This window comes from Anser brachyrhynchus, assembly GCF_964034855.1.
Source record: "Anser brachyrhynchus genome assembly, chromosome: Z".
Taxonomy (NCBI): Eukaryota; Metazoa; Chordata; class Aves; order Anseriformes; family Anatidae; genus Anser; species Anser brachyrhynchus.
This window is the reverse complement of record NC_137697.1, coordinates 48935406-48958736: the sequence shown is the minus strand read 5'-3', so window position 1 is coordinate 48958736 and position 23331 is coordinate 48935406. Positions and strand designations below refer to the sequence as shown.

The 23331-nt window shown below is 41.5% G+C and overlaps 1 long non-coding RNA gene across 1 annotated transcript; it reads right to left on the bottom strand.

Moving 5' to 3' along the window:
- Positions 1–1601: 1601 nt before the first annotated feature.
- LOC308186039 lies at positions 1602–8501 on the bottom strand. Its single transcript, XR_013943876.1, has 3 exons — positions 8127–8501; positions 2381–8042; positions 1602–1727 (listed from the first exon to the last, which is right to left on the bottom strand). It is a non-coding gene; the product is annotated as an uncharacterized lncRNA (long non-coding RNA).
- Positions 8502–23331: the final 14830 nt, after the last annotated feature.

The window sequence follows — 23331 nt, the reverse complement described above, 5'->3', positions numbered from 1 at the left end:
CTTCCAGATGTTCAAACATCATCTTGGTGAGGTGATCATTACCCTCTACTGTGCTCTCGTGAGGTCCCACATGGAGTACTGTGTCCAGGTTTGGAGCCCCCAGCATAAGAAAGATGTGGACCTCTTAGTGCGAGTCCAGAGGAGGACTACAAAGGTGATCAGAGGGCTGGAGCACCTCTCCTATGAAGAAGGGCTGAGAGAGCTGGGGCTGTTCAGCCTGGAGAAGACAAGGCTCTGGGGAGACCTCATTGTGGCCTTTCAATACTTAAAGGGGTCTTACAGAAAAGATGGAGAAGGATTCTCTACTCAGGTAGATGATGATAAGACAAGGGGGAATGGTCTTAAACTAAAAGAGGATAGATATAGACTAGACATTAGGAGCAAATTCTTTGCTGTAAGGGTAGTGAAGCACTGGCACAGATTGCCCAGAGAAGCTGTGGATGCCCCAACCCTGGAGGTGTTCAAGGCCAGGCTGGATGGAGCCTTGGTCAACCCGATCTAGTGGATGGCACCCCTGCCTATGGCAGTAGGGTTGGAATTAGATGATCTTTAAGGTCCATTCCAACCCGAGCCATTCTATGATTCTATGATGAGTTATCAATGAAATAAAGCATATGTTTATTTTTTTTGGTTTGTCTTATTTGTAATGGTACCAAAAATATTTCCTTCCAATATTTCCTTCCTAATGGACTGTCATGTGCAGCCCCTGTGGTGTGGCAATCTCACTTTGGAGGCTACTGCCCAAGATGTCAGTCTAGGCAGAGATGGAGAAAGGTGACCGAGTTGCAGAAAGGCAAGTCCCAAGTTGCTATTGGGAGAGGACAGATCTGGGGTTCAGGCCACAGGAATGGGAACACTTGGCAGAATTCTCAGATACAAGTACAATTATCATCTATCCCAAGTATGCAAACACTGCAATTCAAATCTTCCAAATGGAGAATTTCATTTAAAACAGGGAGTTTATGTGGTCTTTCTTTTTACTGTCCAGTTCATGGTTGCTGCCTTATACGGAGTACTCTGGCCTACACTCAAGTTTATTTTTAAATATTATCCTCAACCATGGTAGCTAAATTAAAATGTTTCTCAAAACAAACAAACAAAACAAACAAAAACAAACAAAAACCACCAAACTGCTGTCCATGTTCCTAGTCCAGCTGCTAGAGCTCTAACAAAGGCACCACTCAAGTAATAACAGATTTGGCAAAGACCTTTACAAGATTCCCTTTCCCTTTCCATCTCACTTTTAACTGAAACAGTTAGTTTGACTAAACGATTTATAAGCAACAAAGGCAAGACACCCAGCTCCTGAAGCAGATGGGAAAGAAGGTAACGCTGCATGAGCCTGCAGGGCTTCTTCTCTTACCATATGTTCTAATTATGCCTGGTGCTATACACAAACGGGAAGAATTTAGCTCACTGAACAATGCCCGAAAAGCTATTGTTTTTCAGCAATACAGGTGGTTCTTATCGACAATATATTAACGATTTACACTACCATTCAAACAAATACTAGACTCCAAGGTAAACATGATGTTCTACTGGCACAGAAGTTTTCATGAATTGAAAATAAAGGGGCAAGTAGAGAGGTTATCAGCTACTTACCATGTCTCTTTCACAGTCAGAAAGGTGCCTGCATGGTGCACAACTGGCAGAGAATGTGGTGGTTTCACACTGACAGCCAGCCAAGCTCCACCACACTGCTCTCTCGTTCCCTGTCCTCAAAGGAACTGGGGGAGAAAATACGCAAAGGGCTCAAGGGTTGAGATAAGGACAGGGAGATCACCCAACAATTATCGTGACGGGCAAAACAGACTCAGAGTAGGGAGATAGTAAAATTTATTGACTAACAAGCTAGAGAAGTGAGAAACAAAGGAAAAGCAAGCCAAAAACACCTTCTCCCCATCCACCCTCTTCCACCTCCTCCCCCCGAAAAACAGCGCAGGGGAATGGGGAAGGGGGGTTGTGGTCAGTCCCTGACGCTTTGTCTCCGAAGCTTCAAGAACTGCTCCCACATGGCTCCATACCACGGGGTCCATCCATCCCCCAGGAGCAAACTGCTCCAGCACGGGTCCCCCACGGGTGGGCGGCAGCTCCCCCCAGACCCCCTGCTCCTGCATGGGCTCCTGTCCACGGGCTGCAGCTCCGGCCCGGGGACTGCTCCTGCGGGGGCTCTCCATGGGCCGCAGCCTCCTCCAGGCCACATCCACCTGCTCCACCGGGGGCTCCTCCACGGGGGGGCTGCAGCGTGGAGATCTGCTCCGTGTGGGACCCACGGGCTGCAGGGGGACAGCCTGCTCCACCAGGGGCCTCTCCCTGCACAGGCCGCAGGGGAACTGCTGCTGCCTGCCTGGAGCACCTCCTGCCCTCCTGCTGCACTCACCTGGGGGGCTGCAGGGCTGCTTCTCTCTTCCATTTTCTCACCACCCCTCTCCCAGCTGCTGTAGCACAGCAGTTTTTTCCCTTCCCTCAATCTGCTCTCCCAGAGACCCAACCAGCATCACTCCCTGGCTCAGCTCTGGCCAGCAGCAGGTCCCTTTTGGAGCTGGCTGGAGCTGGCTCTGCTCCGACATGGGGCAGCTGCTGGGCTCTGTGCACAGAGGCCGCCCCTGCAGCCCCTGGCTAGCAAAACCTTGCCACATAAACCCATTACATAGAAGCAAGATGAACTGCACATAGGAAACCCTGAGGATAAGTTCCGAGAGGCCTGCTGCCAGCACATGCAGTGCTGCAGGCTCTATTGCCTCATTTTCCCTGCTGTTGTATACATCCTTGCCAGATGGTTGTCAGCTCAGGTACAAATCATCTTGGAAGCACTACCTGCTCTATCTGTAGGAACCTAAATTAGGCTCTGGGTCATGGCTATGCAGAATGCCTTCCTCTTTGTATCCAAAGCTGCTGGATCCTGAATGGTAGAAAGTCAGCAGTGCTTTTGCACTTTCCCAAACTCCTTCTCCATGAACCTATAGGAGAGGTAGTACCTTCAGTGCCATTCCTTGATGTTTACTAAGTGACAGTTAAGACTGTGACAATTTCTTTGGTAAATGCTTTGTTGAAGCCGTGTAGAAGCTAGTCTCCAGTCCTCATATCTGCACTTTTCTGCCCTTTTTATGAAATAATTTGTCAGTTTGGTCAAAAAACAGTTTTTGACTCCTTGAAGACCAAAATACCTTCCCAGTCTCAGGTCTGATCCTTACTCTCTGCTAGCCAACTCCAGAAATACTATGAATATTAAATACAATGCTAAATAAAGGAAATTTAGAAATTGGTTTTATTGAGTATTCCAACAAAATACCAGTAGACCTATGCTGGAGGACCTGAAGAAACCCAGATGAAATAAACAAAACAAAACAAAATAGAACAAAACAAAACAAAACAATCTTCAATACAAAATATGCTTCCAGGTTCTCAGGAAAATGCTTCTATGACCACAAGTCTCTCTGGACAGTAAAAATGCTACAGCATTAAAAGCTAGGGCATAGAAGGCTGTGATCTCATGGTGGCTGTCTCATGAAAAATGCCATGAAGGGGTTATCACACCAACCTACATGTATTCAGAAAGTTGCTTCTGTTTTTTTTTTTTTTTCATTTTCTTGTCTGTCTCACCCATATGTTCCTTATCAGATATAGCAACTTTGCTATTATATATATATATATATATATTTTTTTTTTTTTTAACAGCACTATTCAACCATCTCTAGCTCTCTTGTAAATGTGATGGATATTCTGTGAAACATCCACATACCACCAGAATGTGTTATTACTGTGTATTACTGTGTTATACAGAAGCACAGAGGTGGGCTTTGTGGGGTGTAGTTCTGTGTATACTATGGCTGAGGGGTCATCCTATTCTTGAAAGAGTTTACAACAGAGTTGCACAGGCAAGGCGAAAAAATGATACCTGTTGTCATTAGGTGGGGAACAAGGGCATGAGTTTCTTAGAGCTGTACAAGAAGGATGTGACAGTGCTGAAGGATGAAAACCCCTTAGATATATTTCTTGTGATATGACTGCTTTGCACATTGACAATTCAACAGTTCAAAATTTAGGAAATTACACTTTTGGACTTCTGCTTCTGTTTTGCATTGTCAGAGAGACAGATCCCAGTTGCCCACAGAAATTAGAACCAGGCCTTCTGTGTGTTCTGTAAATTATGCAGAGCCAAATACGTTCATGCAGGAAGGACAAATTCAGAGTTCTCGTATTTCTCCCAGCTTTGTGTGTAATTGTAGATGATCCAGACTTTAGCAAGATCAAGGGACTGTGCTTTACCACACAATCTTGTGTTCTACAGCTTTTAGATTTTTATGCATAAATATATGTATTCATATGCATTTTATTCTATAAATAATGCTTTGCTATGTATTATAAAATGTATTTTTAAAACCTTCTTAGGATACAGTGAAAAAAAAAATAATTACAGCAAACTGAAAAATTCTAACTTTAACTTGCCGGAGTTCCTTTCTTGTGGAAAGCTCCCTTGAATATTGCTTTACAGACCAGGAAGGAAAGAAGCACAAAAGCCTTATTAAGACATTAGGACTGGAGCCAAGAAATGTGAAATGAACAAACCACAATGCAATCTTCAACAAAGAACTAAAACACTGTCAAAGTCACTGGTAGCCCTCTTTTTCGTCACTCAGTATCTAAAATAAAGCAACAAAAGCTTGGTTATTTTGTACCTTTTCAGTATTTTGTTCCCCTTTTGTCATTCCCAAGACAATATGTTCTATGTGACGTTTTGCTATGCAAGTAGTTTGTAGTAGATTCACATATAAGGAGACAACTATCATCTTGCTTATGTAATATGATGTAGAGCAGATCCACTAGGACTCATTGGTGGATTATGGTTTGTTTCTATCAGATACATGGTAATATAATGTCCACAGGATACAGTAGTTTTGCTCAGATCAGAAGCAGGAGGGTCTAGAGGATATGTCAAAAAAAAAAATTAAGAGGTTAACACATTTGAAAGGTAGTGACACTGTAGTCTGGGAAAAAGCAAGAAAACAACAGCTGTCGCTCTGAACTATCTTAAAGTAATTCAACCCCTTGGCTTCTATTCCTTGGCTTAAAGGAAAACAGAAGTCTGGGCTCTTTACTTCAGGGTATCTGCAGAGCCTCACAGCACTCCTAGGTTACAAACAGAAATTAAGACAAGGAATGACAGTTGTGCAACAAGATGAACCAACACACTGCAGTTTTGCACTGACCCTTTGGTCAGTCAGTCTTGTGTTGAAACAGAAAAATATATTAACTTTCCTTGTTTTAAAATAGCTCTCACGCAGACTGTGAGAGTGTTACCCCAAGGTAAAAAAGAAAATGCCATATTCATAAGCCATGAAGGTAAGCTACATCTCCTTGTCTCTAAATCACGTCATCATGAGGTTACTGCCTTCGCAGCCCGACTGATGTCAGACTTGCCAGGAGCTTATCTGTTCCCCATCATTCTTGTCATAGACTAAAATATTTAAGAGATGGGTATCAGGAAGAGAGCAATAAAAAGAAAACAGTGTTCAGGAAGAGATGCAAAGGAGATGAATGCAGAAGCTCATTGGAGCTGGATGATCTGCATGAGATTTATCGGTGGCTTTATTTGGTTTGGCTTATTAGTACAGACTTAGAACAGTTAACATTCATGTTCCAGGTACACTGATGAAAACAGCATGGCATTTAAAATCATGGGAGAAGATGACTGTGGTAACGGTGTAAATGCAGGGAAAATAGCGTCACTAAGCTAGATTTAGCAAAACTTTCAGTATGCTTTTCCACAGCATGTCCAAGAAGGAACTTAATAGTCTACGTGGGCATATTACGATGTGGTGGAAAAACTGGGTGAGTTGTTGTGTTTAGAATGTAGTGGGTGATGGGTACTCAGAATCACAGAATAGTTAAGGTTAGAAGGGATCTCTGGAGGCCATCTGGTCCAATCCTCCTGGTCAAGCAGGAACGTCTACAGCAGGTTGCCCAGAACCATGTCTAGATGGCTTTCAAATATCTTTGAGGAGGGAGACTCCACAACCTCTTTGGACAACCTGTGCAAGTGTTCAGTTATTTGCACAATAAAGAATTGTTTCCTGATGCTTATATGGAACCTCTTGTGTTCCAGTTTGTGCCTGCCTATTGCCTCTTGTCCTATCACAGGGCACCACTGAAAGTGCCTGGCTATGTCTTCTTTGCGCCCTCCCCTCGGGTATTTATTTCCATTGATAAGATGCCCCCTGAGCCTTCTCTTCTCCAGGCTGAACAATCCCAGCACTCTCAACACCTCTTGGACTCTTCACAGTATGTCTAGGTCCCTCTTTTACTGGGGGCACAGAGCTGCACTTCAGGTGCAGCCTCACAAATGCTAAGTAGAGTGGAAGGTTCACAACACTTGGCCTGCTGGCAATATTTTCCTAATGCAGTCAAGAATAAAGTTAGCCATCTAGTCCATTTGGGGACAGTCACAGGTGGCTTATCTTGGTTTTTATCTGGGAACCTCCTTGGTGTTTGATATTGTTATCAATGACTTGCATACAGAGATGTAATGCATCTCATCACATTTGAGGATGACACCAAACTGGGGTGCAGTTGATCCACTTGAGCACAGAGCTGTCATTCAGAGAAATCCAGACAGGCTGGATAAATGGGCCTGCAGGAACATCATACAATTCAGCAAAGTGAAATGCAGTCCTGCGTCTAAGGTTTGTTCAGCCTAGAGGAAAAGACAGTTTTAAAGGGACCTAATAGTAGTCTTCCAGTATTTAAAGGTCATAAAGAAGAGAGTCAGACTCTTCACAGTGGTGCATGGAAGGTGAACCAGAGACAGCTGTCAAAAATTGAATCAGGGGAGATTCAGATTGATAAAAAGAAAAAAATAATCATAGACTAGAATATAGAATCACAGGATATCCTGAGGTGGAAGGGATCCACAAGGACCATTGAGTCTAACCCTTGGCTCCACACAGGACTACCCCAAAATCAGACCATGTTTCTAAGAGCATTGTCCGAACAGTTCCTGAACTCCTTCAGGCTCAGTGCCATGATCACTTCCCTGGGCAACCTGTCCAGTGCCCAACCACCCTCTCTCAGTGAAGAACCTTTTCCTAACATCTAGCTTGAACCTTCCCTGTCCCTGCTTCATGACATCCCCTCGGTCCCGTCGCTGTCCCCAGAGAGCAGAGCTCAGCGCCTGCCCTTCCACTCCCCTCGTGAGGGAGCTGTAGTCTGCCATTAGGCCTCCTCTCAGTCACCTCTTCTCTAGGCTGAACCAACCCAGTGACCTCAAGTGCTCCTCATATGATTTCCTCTCTTCTAGACTTTCACCATCTTTGTTGGCCTCCTTTGGACACTCTCTAATACGTCCTTTTTATAATGTGGCTCCCAAAACTGCACACAGTACTCAAGGTAAGACTGCACCAGTGCAGAGTATGGCAGGAAAATCCTTGAAGAATCTCACCATCCTGTCCATCCTTAGAAAAGCTCTGTCATTTTGGCAAGGTTGAAGGTGAATCCTTCCTATCGAGAGAAGCCAGCAAAGTTGAAGTCATGCAGTAAAGAGGCATGCTATACTCTTGCATAGAGAGGTAATTCGCTCAAGGACTACATGCAAAGAATTCTCTGCAAACACCTGCTATGTCCACCCACGGTAGATCCAGACTATCACCGATACAAAAGATTATTGCCCATATACTATGGAAAATGACAATTGCAAGTTCCACAGGTGATCTGACTCAGTTTTAAGCCTCGCAACCCATACTTTGTGTAAGCATACAGAAAAGCAAAGATTCTCTTCTCCTTATACTCAATACCTCATAAATTAAGTTGGCTTTTTCATGCTGGATTTGCTCAAAGGAGAAAAGTGTTATGAATTTTACTGTGTTGTTTAAGATGTTCCTCCAATTCACAGAAAAGTTGGAGTTAAGAATTCTGTTCTTACTGCTCTTTTAATAGTTACATCAGTCCTCTGAAGCCACATCACAACACCATGTAAAGCATCTGTTGTCTCAATATGTGTCTTCTTGATGCTTCTTTCTCAGGAAAGGTTTTGTTTGGAAATTATACTGAAAGATGAGAAGGGAAAAATCAGCTTTCATTTAGAGGCAGGGTACAGATTGACATTTTGTAATGAACTGTGAATGACATACCTCCAAGTGATAGAGGCAAGAAATGTTGAGCAAGCAGTCTACTGGACTAGAACACCAGGTACTTGGGTTTAACTCCTCTGGTTTTGACTCAGACTTCATGGATTTAACTCAAAGCCAGGCTTCCTTCCCCATGGGGATATCTGGGCTGCACTATAAGGCAAAGAGTTAATAGTAATCATGTGGAATTTGTACAGAGAAAGTTAATCAATGCGTTAAGGCTTTAAGTTTTTGTGAATGAAGCAGCAAGTAATTATATTTGACGGCAGCTATTATGTTTAGTCATAAATACTGTGCTGTTGTTGATCTGGAGTTTGCCATGAAGACAATGAAACCAGAAGCATGGCCAGCATGCAAAAGACTTGCGGATGGTGGGGGTGAAAGTCAGGGAGCAAAATGGCAAATTGAGAACAGAGCTTTGCCAGCTTATTCTTCATGCATAGCTATTTGCATTTGAAAATTCAGCCCCAGAGAGAATCTGTGTAGTTTTGTTTATAAACATATGTAATTAGGAGTATATAATGTGCTCTGAATAACAGAGGCATCAACATTACCAATGAAAGTCAAGATCATCCCCATCTGAGGCAATGAATTTTATATCTTAGAACAGAATTGTCTTAGAAAATGGGAAAACATTTCATAGACTTCTGACATTGTGATAGCTTTCTTCTCAAGTCGTCCACTTCTCTTATTACAATTCATCATATTTATGGCCGCATATAATCCTGAATTCTCTCTGTTGTTTATGTTAAATCCATTGATGATATTGTAATGAGTTATATACAACTTTTTTTTTTTTTTTTTTCAGGAACAGCTGTATACAACTGATTTTTTTCAGGAAAAGCAAGAATAGTAATGTACCCATGTTTTATTTCTTAAGGAGACATAAAAATTATTCCATAGTCTAGTGAAATTAGACCTTCTCTCCCTCCCCCCCCCCTCCCAAAAAAAAAAAATTAATAGTATGGAGGGGAGATAGAATCAAATTAGAGAGAATATCAGAGCTGTACTGAGGCAATTCACCTCAATACACCATATAGTAAAAAAAAATATGGAAACAGATGTGGTGGGAACAGATTAAAATGTGAAGCTGAGATTCTCCAGCTTTATCATGATAATTTCCAGATTTATCAGCACTGGAGCAGGTGCCACAATATTACAAAGCCTTCTCCCAGGTTCACTGGCAGATGGGTGGAAAGCAAGCTCATATTTTTAAGCCCACATTGACTTTTCACTGGACAAGCAAAGCCACGTGGTGTGCAGTGCAACACTTGTGAGGTATACCATGCTGTGTACATGTTCTGAAGGCTAAAAAAAATGTATTTTCATTAGCATGTCTCCTTCAGGTGGTGACAGGATCTATAGTGTCCTCTCCTCTACCTGGCCCTCTCTATATCCTCAAAACCTAATAAAGTGAAATATCATTGGAGTCTTCATTTCTCTCAGCAATTTGTTTGAAAGTGACAATCAGGTACTAGAATTATTAAATGGAGTAAAATATTTATTCAGATTTACAGAAAACTGTGGGGTAACATACTGTTAATTTTTCTCAGGGAAACAGGGTAGAAAGAGGGCTGGAGCACCTCTCCTATGAAGAAAGGCTGAGAGAGCTGGGACTGTTCAGCCTGGAGAAGAGAAGGCTTCAGGGAGACCTCATTGTGACTTTCAATACTTAAAGGTATAAATACTTACTTTTAAAAGGGATGGAGAGGGACTTTTTACTCAGGTAGATGATGACGGGACAAGGGGGAATGGTCTTAAACTAAAAGAGGATAGATTTAGATTAGACATTAGGAAAAAATTCTTCACTGTAAGGATGGTGAGGCGCTGGCACAGGCTGCCCAGAGAAGCTGTGGATGCTCCATCCCTGGAAGCGTTCAAGTCCAGGCTGGATGGGGCCTTGTCCAACCTGATCTAGTGGATGGCATCCCTGCTTTTGGCAGGGGATTGGAGTTAGATGCTCTTTAAGGTCCTTCCAACCCGAGCCATTCTATGATTCTATAATTCTAGAGTAGAAACTGAGGTTCAGCAGAGGCTATGCCCTGTGCTGGTGTCTACTTCATCATCTCTTACTGGATCTCAGCAGAGGGTGATTTGTTAATTCACTCATTTTTGTTTGTTTTGTCCCCTGCTAAGCGTTTTTAAAATGCAGACTTTTGACAGACATATACTATAGCTTTTTGCCAAAAACTAAGGTTGTGTGAAAACATACTTATTCTGAACAAAGCATTCTAAATTGTTATTTATTTATTTATTTATTTATTTATTTGCAGAGACGGGGGGAAAAATTGCAAGGATAAAAATGATTTTCAACAAGTAACCCTGCCCTGTATTACTAATACTGTTTTTATTTATCAATTTATTTATTTATTTTTATTAATGGAAATGTGTGAAGGCCAGAGATGCCCTGTATGTAGCTTGTTCTTTTTATAACACCAACAGACACTTGTAGCCAGCCATAGTTTTCTGATTCCTGTGGGTTCCAGTAAGATGTCAGTGTTCCTTGCTGGAATAGGAGGAATCCTCTGAAACTGAAAAGAAGCAGGCGAGGGGGGATGCAGCATGTGAAGATTGGAAATGTTGTCTCATATTAAAACTGTGTTCTGCATAGCCTGTCTCCATTTCTGTTTTCTGCACGTTCATTGGCAGCCTTTCTGGCCATAATTTCTCCTGAAGAAAAGACAAAACTCCTGTTCAGAGATAATATGGCTCCTCGTTCTGATACCCTTGTTTAGATGCTTACATGAGTGGCTCTGTTTTCAAAAGCTCACTATTGGTACAAAGTTTTGGTGACCAAATATGGTCTTACTCTCTCCAAATGTCTTGGAGACGTCATCCCATCCCATGATTCTTATTCCCCCCCCAAAATGGCCAAAAAACCTGACCTTTTAACAAAAAAAAAAAAAAAAAATTCCTTCAGCTTTTAAGCCAATATCAGACAGCAGAAGAAAAAGGCAAAATCTTATCTAATCTCTGCAGTCCTGAAGATCAGAAAAAAAGACTTCAATTAAACAAGGGGCATATCATAGGTCTGAAGGAGTTAAGGAGTTAATGTACTGAAAGACTCAAGTGTCTGAAGATAGCTATCCTAGTCAGTGTTTATGTTAATTTGGTCACTGCTTAGGTGCAGATGTAGAAATTTAATATGGAGCCAGAGCAAGGACAGCAGAATGTGTTCTCTGGCAGTCACTTGCTCCACTCTTCTGTCCCAAGGGGGACAAGTGATTCTGACACTTAAACTTGAAATACACTTGTTTTATCTAGTCTACAGACAAATGTACTTTATGTGAAAATAAATATTTTTAAAAACCTTTTCAGTGTAAGCTAGGTGAATGACTAAGACTACTTTCCCCAAAGTGTTTGGCTTTTTTTTTTTCCTTTTTTTATAGAATAATAAAGTAAAGAATATTTCAACCCAAACATTAGAACATTCCAGGCAAGTACATCTTTAGTGTTTGTTACCATGAAAACATCATCATGTACAGAAGATATATACTTCCAAGAGAATTTTCCACCAGAAATAAAATATTTACATAGCTTGCCAGCTAAAAAAAAAAATACCAATAACAAGGATGGCCTTTTTTACAGACAAGCAAGAATTAAATAAATGAAAACAAATGGAAATAAATGGAAGAAAATCCTATCAACCAACAGTTAAATTAATGAACTGCCTAAAACTGCATAATGGAAAGAATACCTAATAGAAGCTATTCCAATTAAAATACTCTCCTTTTATCAATTGAATATTAAATTAAAGTCTTTTCAATCACATATTCAATTCTTTCTTCTGCCTTTCCTATCACCAGAGCATAGACTCAGAGTTTCCAATACAAACTGTCTTGAATGTACTACAAGAACGTTAGGAAGCTCCTGACAATATGAAACAATTTAAAGGCATCCACATGTACCTGTCACAAGTAGCAGCCTCTTTTCTCTTCTAGAACAATCAGACCCATGTGAATTGATTGTGCCCCTTTGTTTTAAGATATTTCATTTTTCAGTCTTTCAAGGAGACTTTCTATGTGTGAACGTCACCGTTTACTGTGCAAATGTGTTCTCTGCTACCAAGTTATGTAAAAAGCGATAAAGGGGAATGAAGATTTTCAAGGATTAAGACATTTACCTGACCAGGTGTTAAAAGAGATGCCAAAGCAGGAAAGAAATAAATGCAGATCAAATTAAAAGCATCTCCTTAGTTTTCTACAGCAGCATCCACCAGAAGAGAGAAGGACTAGCAATACTACCTTAAGTACACCAGAATTTCTTCATGTTAGTTCAAGGGCAATTTCAGAGCAAAAACTTTATGAAAACCTTAGGTCTACATCTTGTAAAACATAAAGCTACCGCAGAGTATAGGTAAAGACTCTTATTTTCCTTGAGCAATAACAATCACCTCCACTGCAGCAATATTGGCATCTAAGTTACCGTCCAGATACAGTAGGTGGATGGACTTAGGATAGGTGATTCTACTTTGTTCTTTCCTTCTCTTCCAAGATCTTTGATTCCTTGGCAGACATAGAATCATAGGATCATCTAGGTTGGAAAAGACCTTCAAGATTACCAAGTCCAACCATCAACCTGACTTACAGTGTCCCATCATGAAATCATTTCCATATAATTTATGGATTTCAAATCTTCCATACCCTCAAGCAGATTGACAGTCCTGCCTAAGTTGGTACTGTCTGTCAAATTAATGAAGGTACATACAAGTCCCTCATGCAGACCATTGGTATGAATGTTAAACAAAAATAATCCCAGTACTGAGCCCTTGGGAACATAGAATAATAGAATTATTGAATCATTTAGGTTGGAAAAGACCTCTAAGATCATCAAGTCCAACCACTCACTTAGCACTGCCAAGTTCACCACTAAACAATGTCACTATGCACTACATATGCACGTTTTCTGAAGACCTCCAGGGATGGTGATTCACCTACTTCCCTGGGCAGCCTGTTCCAATGCTTCACAACCTTTTCAGTGAAGAATTTTTTTTACCTAATATCCAACCTAAACTTCCCCTGGTGCAACTTAAGGACATTTCCTCTTGTCTTATCACTTAGTGCTTGGGAGAAGAGCCTGATCCCCACCTGGATTTAGCTGCAGAGAGCGATAAGGTCTCCTCCGAGCCTCCTTTCTCCAGGCTAAATAACTCCAGCTCCATCAGCCACTCCTCTTAAGACTTGTTCTCTAAACCCTTCACCAGCTTCATTACCCTTCTCTGGACAGACTCCAGCCCCTTGGTGTCCTTCTTTTAGTGAGGGGCCCAAAACAGAACACAGTACTTAAGGAGGTGATTAACCATGGGTCAGATTTCTTACAGTACCTATTCACCCAAAACCACAAGGAGCTAAAATAAATCCATAGGGGAAAAAAAAAAAAAAAAAAAAAAAAGTAGAGGGGATGGAGGCAATGTAAACAAAAGAAAACACAAATACCATTCTGCTGTTACAAGAGAACAGGAATTACCAGAACACTAGCAGCTTGGTTGAATCTTTTTCAGAGTTTTGAACAATTACTCTACCAGCATGCTTCTGTTAAACAAGCTTCAGTCCTACAAGAATTCAAGAGTTTTCAACAAACAATAATATGAAAAAAAAAGCGGGGGGGGGAATAAAAAAAAATAGAATGTACAGTGCTTGGACACAATTTCAATCAGAAATAACTGCACTTTTTTTTCCTAACAGGCTGACTGAACTACTTCCCCCTGAGTGGCTGTAGCACTGCAACACAACAGTTCACATATTCTCAGTTCTTTTCTAAGGAGTTAGCCACTGTGACCAGCTACATTTCACATTAGTTGTCACTGAACACAACTACCATTGTAGTCACACTGGTTTCAGGAACATGTAGTCAGACACAATAGTCTGGGATAGAATGGAGACAGGAGGCACTTTACACTACCTCTCATATGAAAAGACACAGATGGCTCAGGCAGTCTTGCTTTGTTAGTAAATTTCACCCAAGATAAACTTTCTGAATTTATTCCAAGAATTAAAAAAAAAAAATCTAGTTAGTCATAAAAAAATAAACATTTCTTCCCATCAGAAAGATTAATATATTTTGATATTTTTAGTTTTGTTAATGGAGTTACACATTTTCTCATGGTTTTGTAGATCAATTCCTGTCTATACTGCATAAAGCTTACTGCAGTGCATCATTTGCAAATGCTGTCACTGTACAACCTAAGAACATATATCATTCAAAATTAAAACTGATTCACATAAATACCGAAGAACAACAAAGTAATGCTGATCTGGACTTTAGATAACAGTTTCTTTGGAAAGAAACCAACATAAAAACTTGCAACAAAACATTCTGATTATAACAACCTATATATATAAAGTTCTTTGCCTCTGTGTTGAATATGCCTGAAGCCTGAAAATGCACAAATTCTCAGTCCCAGGGAAGAAACAAAAATCTTTATATGCTTGCTTTTGTCACTAGACTCTTGGAGAACCTTCATAGCCATTTCAATTATTCATATGCAAATGTGCTAAAATATAATCAGTTACTTATAAACAGCATGATGGGGTATTGCATTGATATAATGGCTGAAATGTCTCTTAAAACATGATTCGTTGCATCATTAGGCCATAATCTGATTTTGTGGTTTCTTTTATTAACTAATTCTCCGATGCAAGTCTCCATCTGTGTGTTCCAAAACAGACATTTGGAAAAGGCAAATAATTTCAAATTATCAGCTCCCTCCCTTTCTGTGAAGGGAATAATACCAAGACGAGTCTTTTAATTTGTTCTTTTCTGTTCCAGTGCTCAAGGCAATAGTTAGAACATAATCCCTCGAAAGAAGGGTTTGCAAATCTGTTTCATTCAATCTGAACTCAGCAATGAGGGAAACACTGGGAATTTAGAACTCAACAGATCTGAACAGTTTTGGTTGCTTTCTGGTGTATCAGCTTTGGTTTCAGAGGATATTTTTTCACTTTCAGCCTTTTCTGCAGGAAATGTTTTAGGCTGATCAACCCACTGGTGGATGGTAGAGGAACTGCAGAGCATCCTTTATCAGCTCTGGGATGCTTTTGACAAAAGTACATCATGGATTGTTCTATGTAGTGCAACTGCTGAATCTCCATCACAATTAGAACTTCTATTTTTACTAACTTTCCCCAAATTAACTTTCACAAGAATTAGTAATAGCATGTCAAGAAATGATAGCTCAATTGTTCTGATGGGTTTTAAGTGTAAACTGGAGGGGATTTTAATTGTCATCTTATATATAGCCAATGAAAAGACTTTCCATCCTCCCACACGTGTCAGTCAGATATGCATTTCTAATTCCTTTTAAAGGATACTTTTTCTCTTAAGGAAGATTTGCGGTACAATATAATAGGAATTAATCTTTGTAGAGTTGTAGCACTTTCTGCACGGAAAGAAAATATGTTGTTATTTAAGTTTTGCTTTTTTTTTTTTTTTAACAAAGTGGAAAGTAAACTGTTTATGTATTACAGGTTTTTATTTTTCTTTTCTTTTTCCCTTTTTTTTTTTTTTTAATATCTCTTTTTAAGACCACCATTAAGCTTGCACAGGTAATACAAAAGCAAGAGCACCAACAACATAATTGTCATTTTTCCTCTCCTTGACAACGGATGGATCACAGCTGAAATATATTGGAAAGATTTAATGGCCAAACAGAGGGACTATCCCTTCCAAATGTGTTATGTGAACAATAATCAAACAAGAAATATGCCAGACTGAAGCTGCACATACATCTCATTTCAAGCTGCCCGTTGTGTTAGACGTGCTAGACTGGCTCTTATTAGTTTGAAAAGCAGTGAGTGTGTTAAAAATAGGTTTCTGAAGAAAGGTTCTTTCTGCAGGCTTTAGAAGAGAAATCAGCACTCTGTAGTCAAGAGCTCTGAACCCACTGTCCACAGAGCTGATCAAAGGCCTCATGGTACCTTCACCACCCCTTGACCCCTTACTGTGAAGAAAATGGGCAAATCACTAAAAGGTTCTTCTCATTATTTTCCAGGAAAAGGCAGCCAAGATGCAGGTGCTTCTTTGTTTAAAGTATTCAGAAAGGGTCTGTCTATACTTTGGATGATTCTGGTCTTATCAATTTGTAGTGCTTCCTGCTGCTATTAAACTCACAAAAAAAAAAAAAAAAAAACAAAAAAAAACTTGAGAGCAACCTTTCTGTGTCTAACCAAATGTCATCTGCCATGGGAGCTGTCCTATATAATGACCACTTCAGGGAGTTCACAAAGACAGGGCACATACATCATCCATCCCTCTCAGACACACAGTTTCCATCTGCAGAAATCCCAGACCTCTGGTTCCTAGGAAGACCTTCAGTCTGACAGGGGCTGCTGCAGATGTGGGCGTGCCAGGCAGCAGCAGTGAGAGAAGAGAAGACACGATCATTTGCCCAGAAGAGACTTGTCTGTGCCAAGAAACATAGGCAGCCTCCATTTGCTGTTCCTTTCATTTACAGGGCAGTGTTCTTTGTATGAGCATTTGAGGAAGAGTTCTGTTTTGCACAGCTACCCATACTCATGTATAAATGGGGCGTATTTGCATCTGATCAGGCTTTTTTACATCTGAATACAGGTCTGTGAGAGAAGTCTTTGGCCACACCACCTGTGGGGACTACAACAAGAGAAGGCTGAATGTCAAATTTGCTTGATTGAGATCAAGAAGGTACAATCTCAGCTGCTCTATGAGAGGTAAAGACCCTGATGTTTTTAAATTGTACATGTACATGTTGTACACAACAACAAGTTTTGTGCTGTCCTCCAGTAGCAGCACACTAGCAGGTTTTAAATATTTGAGGCCGATTTTATTTCAAGTTACCTCATCTTCTCTTACTACCTTCCAGTGTTTTCTTCTTGGGCACAGAACCAGGCTATAGGGAATAGGACCACACAAAGAGGCTACAAGAGCACTATCCTGTGACCTTGCTGACCAGAGCAATTGGCAGGTGTTCAAATAATTTCTTACATCAGCAGACTGCCACAGAGCCTTGCTGCCACCAAATGCTTCTGACCAACAACTAGTTTGGAGGTCCCAGTTTTCAGCCACCAGAACTACCTCTCAGTGGTGGTCAAGCGGGGAGAGGAAGAAAAGACCAAAGCTGGGTCACCTCAGAAAGGCAGCTCTGCTCCTCCTCCTCCCACAAACCCAGCTATTCATCGTCACAGGACCACAGCATGAGCTTTGAGAAAGAAAAAGGGAAAACTTTCACATTCCTCCTGGCTTTTCCTGATGAAAGTCAGGTCGCTCAAATAAAAAACTTCAACACTCCTGTCCAGCAGGAATTTCCTACTTTGCATCAGCTCCCCAGGTTGTGCCGCTGCTGTTCTCCCCTCCCTTTCACCAATATATTTTACCAAACCACATAATTTGAAACTCAGGGGGGTTTTGCATTGTTTTAGTAAACCGTGCAACATGCAGACCTCTCTGGTGCCGCACTCAGGTGTGCATAGGAAGGGTGCCAGAACTAACCCCGTTTTCTCCCACCTGACAAGGACACAGAGGATTCATTTTCTGTCAAGTCCTCCGGCTCTTACAGAAACATTTGCAAAGAACACAATCTGCTCACAGATGTGGCATGAACAGCAAAACGGGCTTAATCCCACACGTGAGCACTTTGCTCATTCAACCAGACCTAACTGCGGCTTTTCGAAAGCTCAGCAGCTCTGCAGTGTAGCATTGCAGTCTCACACTGCAGCCTCCAATGCCTGCGCCGAGAGCTGATGACCGCGCACTGCAGTGCGACGCTCTCCTACCACACTACTGCAGTCTGTGCAGAACAAGTAAAGGACAGCAGCAAAACAAGAGCTCTTGGCAGGGCTCAGCATCCTGTTTGTCTTCAAGGACATTGCTTTGATGAAGCAGGTCTCCATTGTTTTAATGCCGAACTCAAGAAGCGGAGTGCTGATTCTTTGATTTCAAGTTTGACAAACACTCTGTGGTTAAGGATTAACTCTGAGGAGCCAGAGGGACCGTGGGGTGTTCTGTACCGTGTCAAGCCCCACATTTTCCTTCTCCTCTGATGGAGAGAAGTTCCTAGCAGATCTTTTCAGCACTGCATTGCTTTCCAAGTGGTGCTGGGAGACACAGAAAATAGCATGCAGAGTTGCATGGCTCACACAGCCATGTGTGTGTCACACAGCCAGCTGGGCTGGGGGATCAGCATGATTTTAAACTGTTAACACCTGGCCAGACACAAACTGCCTCACTTGGAAAAAATTCTGCCTCACTAAACAAGGATTTTTTTCCTTGTTTATTTCCCATTCACTTTTACATTGCAGCATTTCTATGCCAACTGGCAGAGTCCTGCTCTGGGAGGCTGGTCTGAAAGCATATAGTTTGGGCTGCAGAGAGCAACCCAGGGCTGAAGCCTGAAGACTGTGGTTATTCTTTACCTAGCTCACGGTCAAGAGGGGTTTCATTAACAGGGCAGCAAGAACAGATAATAGACAACATTGGAAGAAAAATAAATAAATATCCCAAGCCACAACAGACTTCACAAGAAAAGTGAATATTATTGAAAGAATTTCTGTTCCTGACTGAAAAATAAATGAATATACAGAGAAATGAATATACAGAATAGCATGGAGAAGTGACATGAAAGAAATACTGGCAAATACAGTGAACCATTCTTTCTGGTATCACAGGAAAAATGGACTCTCTAACTCCAGACTGCTGAGCTCCTTCACCCTCCATTAACATCCATGGGAGCGCCAGATTTGTTAACTTATGGAGATTGGTTTTAATGGCATTACAAAGGAAATGAAAAAATGCAGAATAAAAGGGAACTAAAAGCACAGCCTAAACCCCATCTTAAAATGAGAAAATGCAAAATAAAAGGGAACTAAAAGCACAGCCTAAACCCCATCTTTCTTGTCATGCTGTCCAATTGCAGTCAAAGAGAAAGCATTTTTCCCCCTAACACAGAGCAGAGGCATATACTTTGCGGGAAGCTGAGGTTCCGAGCACTGCTACAGGCAAAGGATCTGCATCCCTGAATAAAAATGCTCATGCGTGGCATTCATTCTTGGTTTTTAATACTGGCATGGGCCAGGTAAAGAGATGCAAGAGAGGAGTCAGGCTTTCAGAAAATACTGTGTTGACAGATTGATTTCTCTAATAACTCATGTCATTTTAATACCTCAAACTAGTACCATTTCTGGAGCCATTCAATAATGCTACTTCAGAATAAAATAATCTGGCAAATTGAACACTTGCAAATTGGGGAAACAAGAATGATCCTCTCTAAGCTACATGGAGAGATCTGGATATCTTCAAACCACAGGACAGACTTCTGTGAGCTTGGCCCCACCTGCTAACAAAGAAAGGAAAGAAATGTTCTTTGCCTTTAGAAATTTTATTTTAGCCAAAGCTACCTATTTCTATTTCAATTTCACAGTGTGGGAAATCCTGACACATTTTTGTTTCCTTTCTAATTTTATGGTATGGCTATTTTCCTCCATTGGCTTTATCATGCTTATTTTTTACTTCAGAAAGATAGCACAGATTATTGTGGACCTTTACTTTTGGAGTCTGTTCTGCCTTTCAAAGCTCAAGCTACGCTGCTCTGACCTGACCTGACAGCCTGAAGGATCAGAATTTAACCATTCTATTGGCAGATCTGCTGAGATTCCAGGTACAGCACAGACAGGTAACCCCAGTTTGAAAAAGAACCAAAACTCTGTTTTCTGAAGTTATGGCATTTGTTGTGACACCTCCACTCTACCCAGACTCAGCAGCGCAAACAATAACAAAATTTGTATTGTTTTTGTGCTTACAAATTCTAATTGCAATACTGAGGCAAAAGGGAAATCTCCAAGCAGATAATTTGCAGTGCCATCCACAAGCCCAGATCATGAGCTGCCACAGACCATAATAATTATACGTCTGTGGCAGTAGCAATCACCAGCTCCTTCTTTGCTTTCCAACATGTTCAGATGCTTGTCTCCATTTTAAACCATTTTCCATGCCCTTGCAGAAATCATGCCTAAGGTAACAGACCCCATTCCCCCCCAAACCAATTTTCCATAAGGGACCTCATCCCCTCACACTCCTCATAGTGTGAAGATCTCCTCATACATGTCCTAATGTCCCATCATCCTCCAGCAAATCTCTCCTTTAAAACTTGCAACAGACTACAATTTTTAATAAATCCCTACTACAGTAATCAAAATTACCCACTGCTTCCCGTGATGCCATGCCCACCTACACCTACCAGCCCTGTCTTGACTTCAAGTACAATTATCTCTTTCTGTTTAACACAATCTCTGTGGCAGTGAGATGAGAACATGTGTCTGGTAGTACTAGACACTACAAGAATACACATAACAAACCAGTTATGACTCTTGACCTTGTGGACGAAATTCAACCCAGAGTGATGTCAGCAAGACAGGTATAAACGTACTGCTGATGCACTGAAGAAAGCAGTGCTGATGCTCCTTGAGCTATGGCAAAGACAACAGTCATGCTACAAGACTGGCTGCTAGAGATGCAAGCAATTGCAAAAAAAAAAAAAAGGGGGGGGGAGTTAAAAAGACCATTTAGCATCTAGAAAAACATGTTTTCAGATGAGGAATGCAGAGTAAGATTCTATAGACATGTTCCTTATTAAACAGATCCATGGCAACAACAAGTAAAAGTGGATGGATGGATGGATGGATGGATGGATGGATGGATGGATGGATGGATGGATGGATCATATGGAGATGTTTGTAAGACACAAAGACTTGCTAGTTAGTATGTACATATCTTGTGTGCTCTTGCCACATTGTGAAACGCACTTCTGGCTACATTTCTGCCACACAGAAAAGTAACCACATGGTGATATGAGCATGAGGCACGGGTTAATAATGCATGTGGGTAGCACCCTGAAGTCTGAATTGCAGCCTAGGTAGGTGAAAGTGTCAGGAGCAATACACACATAATTAGAGGAGGGATCAGAAACAGGTCCCTGAAGTGCAGCCTGACAGTGAAGGGGGAGAATCAGTGTCATCTTTACGGCAGAAGCGGTACCATATGTCCTGCTGCCCCCAGTAGCAGCCCCAGTGTTGGTCTGTGTCTTTCTCTGAGGATGTCATACACCTCTTGCTGTACTACTCACATTGCACGTAGGCAATGCACAAATTGCACAACTTTTCACAGGCACTAGCCCTGATAAATCATGGGAGCTGACTCAGGATCTTCTCCGACATGCTCTTTCCTGCCGTTGGCACTTACCATGGCGCACACCAAACAGCAAGAGGCGCATCAGAGCTACCTCCTCTATGTGTGCCAGGCCTAACTTCCACCATATTCTGCACCCAGAACTACATCTGACCTAGATGGGCATTTTTCTCTCTTCTCCCACCAGTAAATAGAGGTACATGCATTCAGAGCATGACTACTCTGACCTATTTTGGTTATCTGTGTGAATACAAACTGAATCACAGCACCTGGTTCTTCCTGCAGACTGTGACGTGAGGTTAGAGAGGTACAGATGTAGGTGTAGACCTGGCCAGAACAGATGGCTCCTTTCCAGGCTTCCCCTCTGCAGTACAGGTCCCAGAAAGCTGACTATTAACTAGTTCCAGATTCATGCAGAACCAGCAAGGTTGTCCTTATGCTGTGCAGCCCTCATTCCCAGCCTGCAAAGTGTTAGGGGAAAGATTTCCTGGTAATGCTTATGCTCTCATACTCTCTGGCAGAAGAGGCGTAGATGTTCCTTGCTTTCCCTTTCATTTGCTGCTCAGCTCCAAGACACAAGGCTGTTCAGTTCTAAAGAGTCCTTAAGCACTTGATTTGCTTGCTGGTTTAGGACTATGAATAGCCTGTGCATACTTAGTGGGAATATCTACCTGGAGCTGAGGAGTGCAGTGATAACTAAGACAAAATAGGCAGCATGGACAAAGGCATGCAGCCTTCACAATCCAGACATTCCTGGGGCGCTGCCTAACAGGAAATCCAAAGAGACTTCCTTGCAACAGAAGAACTGTTTACAGAAAACAGACCAAAGCTATCAGGACTGGATATGTGGCATTTATCACCCAGTGCCTTCAGTAAGGGACCAGAAATGGCACTGTTGCCAAACATCTTCTTGCAGGTATGAGAACAGAATGCCTGAGCTGAAGATCCTGGTATCAGCTTCCAATAAGCATGGGAAGGGCAAGAGATGGGAATGTTCTAACAACAGAATCATACGGATGTGAGAAAATGGAAGAAGGAAGGGTTATGTGGTGTCAGGTCTGCAAAACGAGCTATTACATGTGCTGAATTTGGAAAAACCATGTAGCTACTACAAAATATTAGAAGAAGCTGATGACAGAAACATAGAAGGATTCATTTGATCTCCTAGCACTTTCCAGAGTTCCTAGACTTTGACATGAGCTGGGAGATGTGTCTAATGATTTGATAATCACTTGGACCCTGGGGAAAAAAAAGAAGAAAAAAAAAAAAAAGAGTATGCCTACTTTCTTCTGGAACTGAGTAACACAGGGGGTCTTGAGAACGTGGGAGTTGAGATGATACATATCACCAGGCTGAGAAATGCATGAGGATCAACCTCCCTTCACAGGCCAGAGGGAAAATGACTCCAGTTTCTGCCTTACTTCCCTGTCTCTGCAATGTACAAGCAGAGGAAGAAATTACATGGGAGCTTTAAAAACGAAAAAAATCATTGTGCAGATTTTTTTTTTTGATTTTCTTGTACTCATCTGTATCACCATAGCATATGGCATTAATAATTGAAGTCTCACACAGGGTACATCCTGGACCAGCTTTCAGCTGTGTAGCTGGCATCATGCAGCAAAGCAAGTGGGCCCCACTCTCAGTTTTGTGTGTGCACATCCACCTGATGTGGGTGGGGTGCAAAGTGAGAGTTGCACAAGAAGACCAAGCACATACAAAACCCTCAGGAGCCACGTAATAAATCTGCCTGTGCCTTACCATGTCTAGAAATGCAAGCTGGATGCTGGTAATGGTTTATCTTCTTTCCTCAAAAATCTCTGGCACATTAAACTATGCACCACAAAAAAGTGGATCAAAAGATACTAAAAGGTAAATGAGATGATTCTCATTGTTCCTAAATAGGAAATTAAAAAAAAAATGGAAACAGTCTCCTGAAAGATGAATTTAAAACAAAGAACACTGTGTAACAGCTCGTTGTTTCAAGAAGCTTATTAAGTAGACAAATAAATCTGAAAAGAAAAAAGGAAAGGAAAGGAAAGGGAAAGGAAAGGAAAGG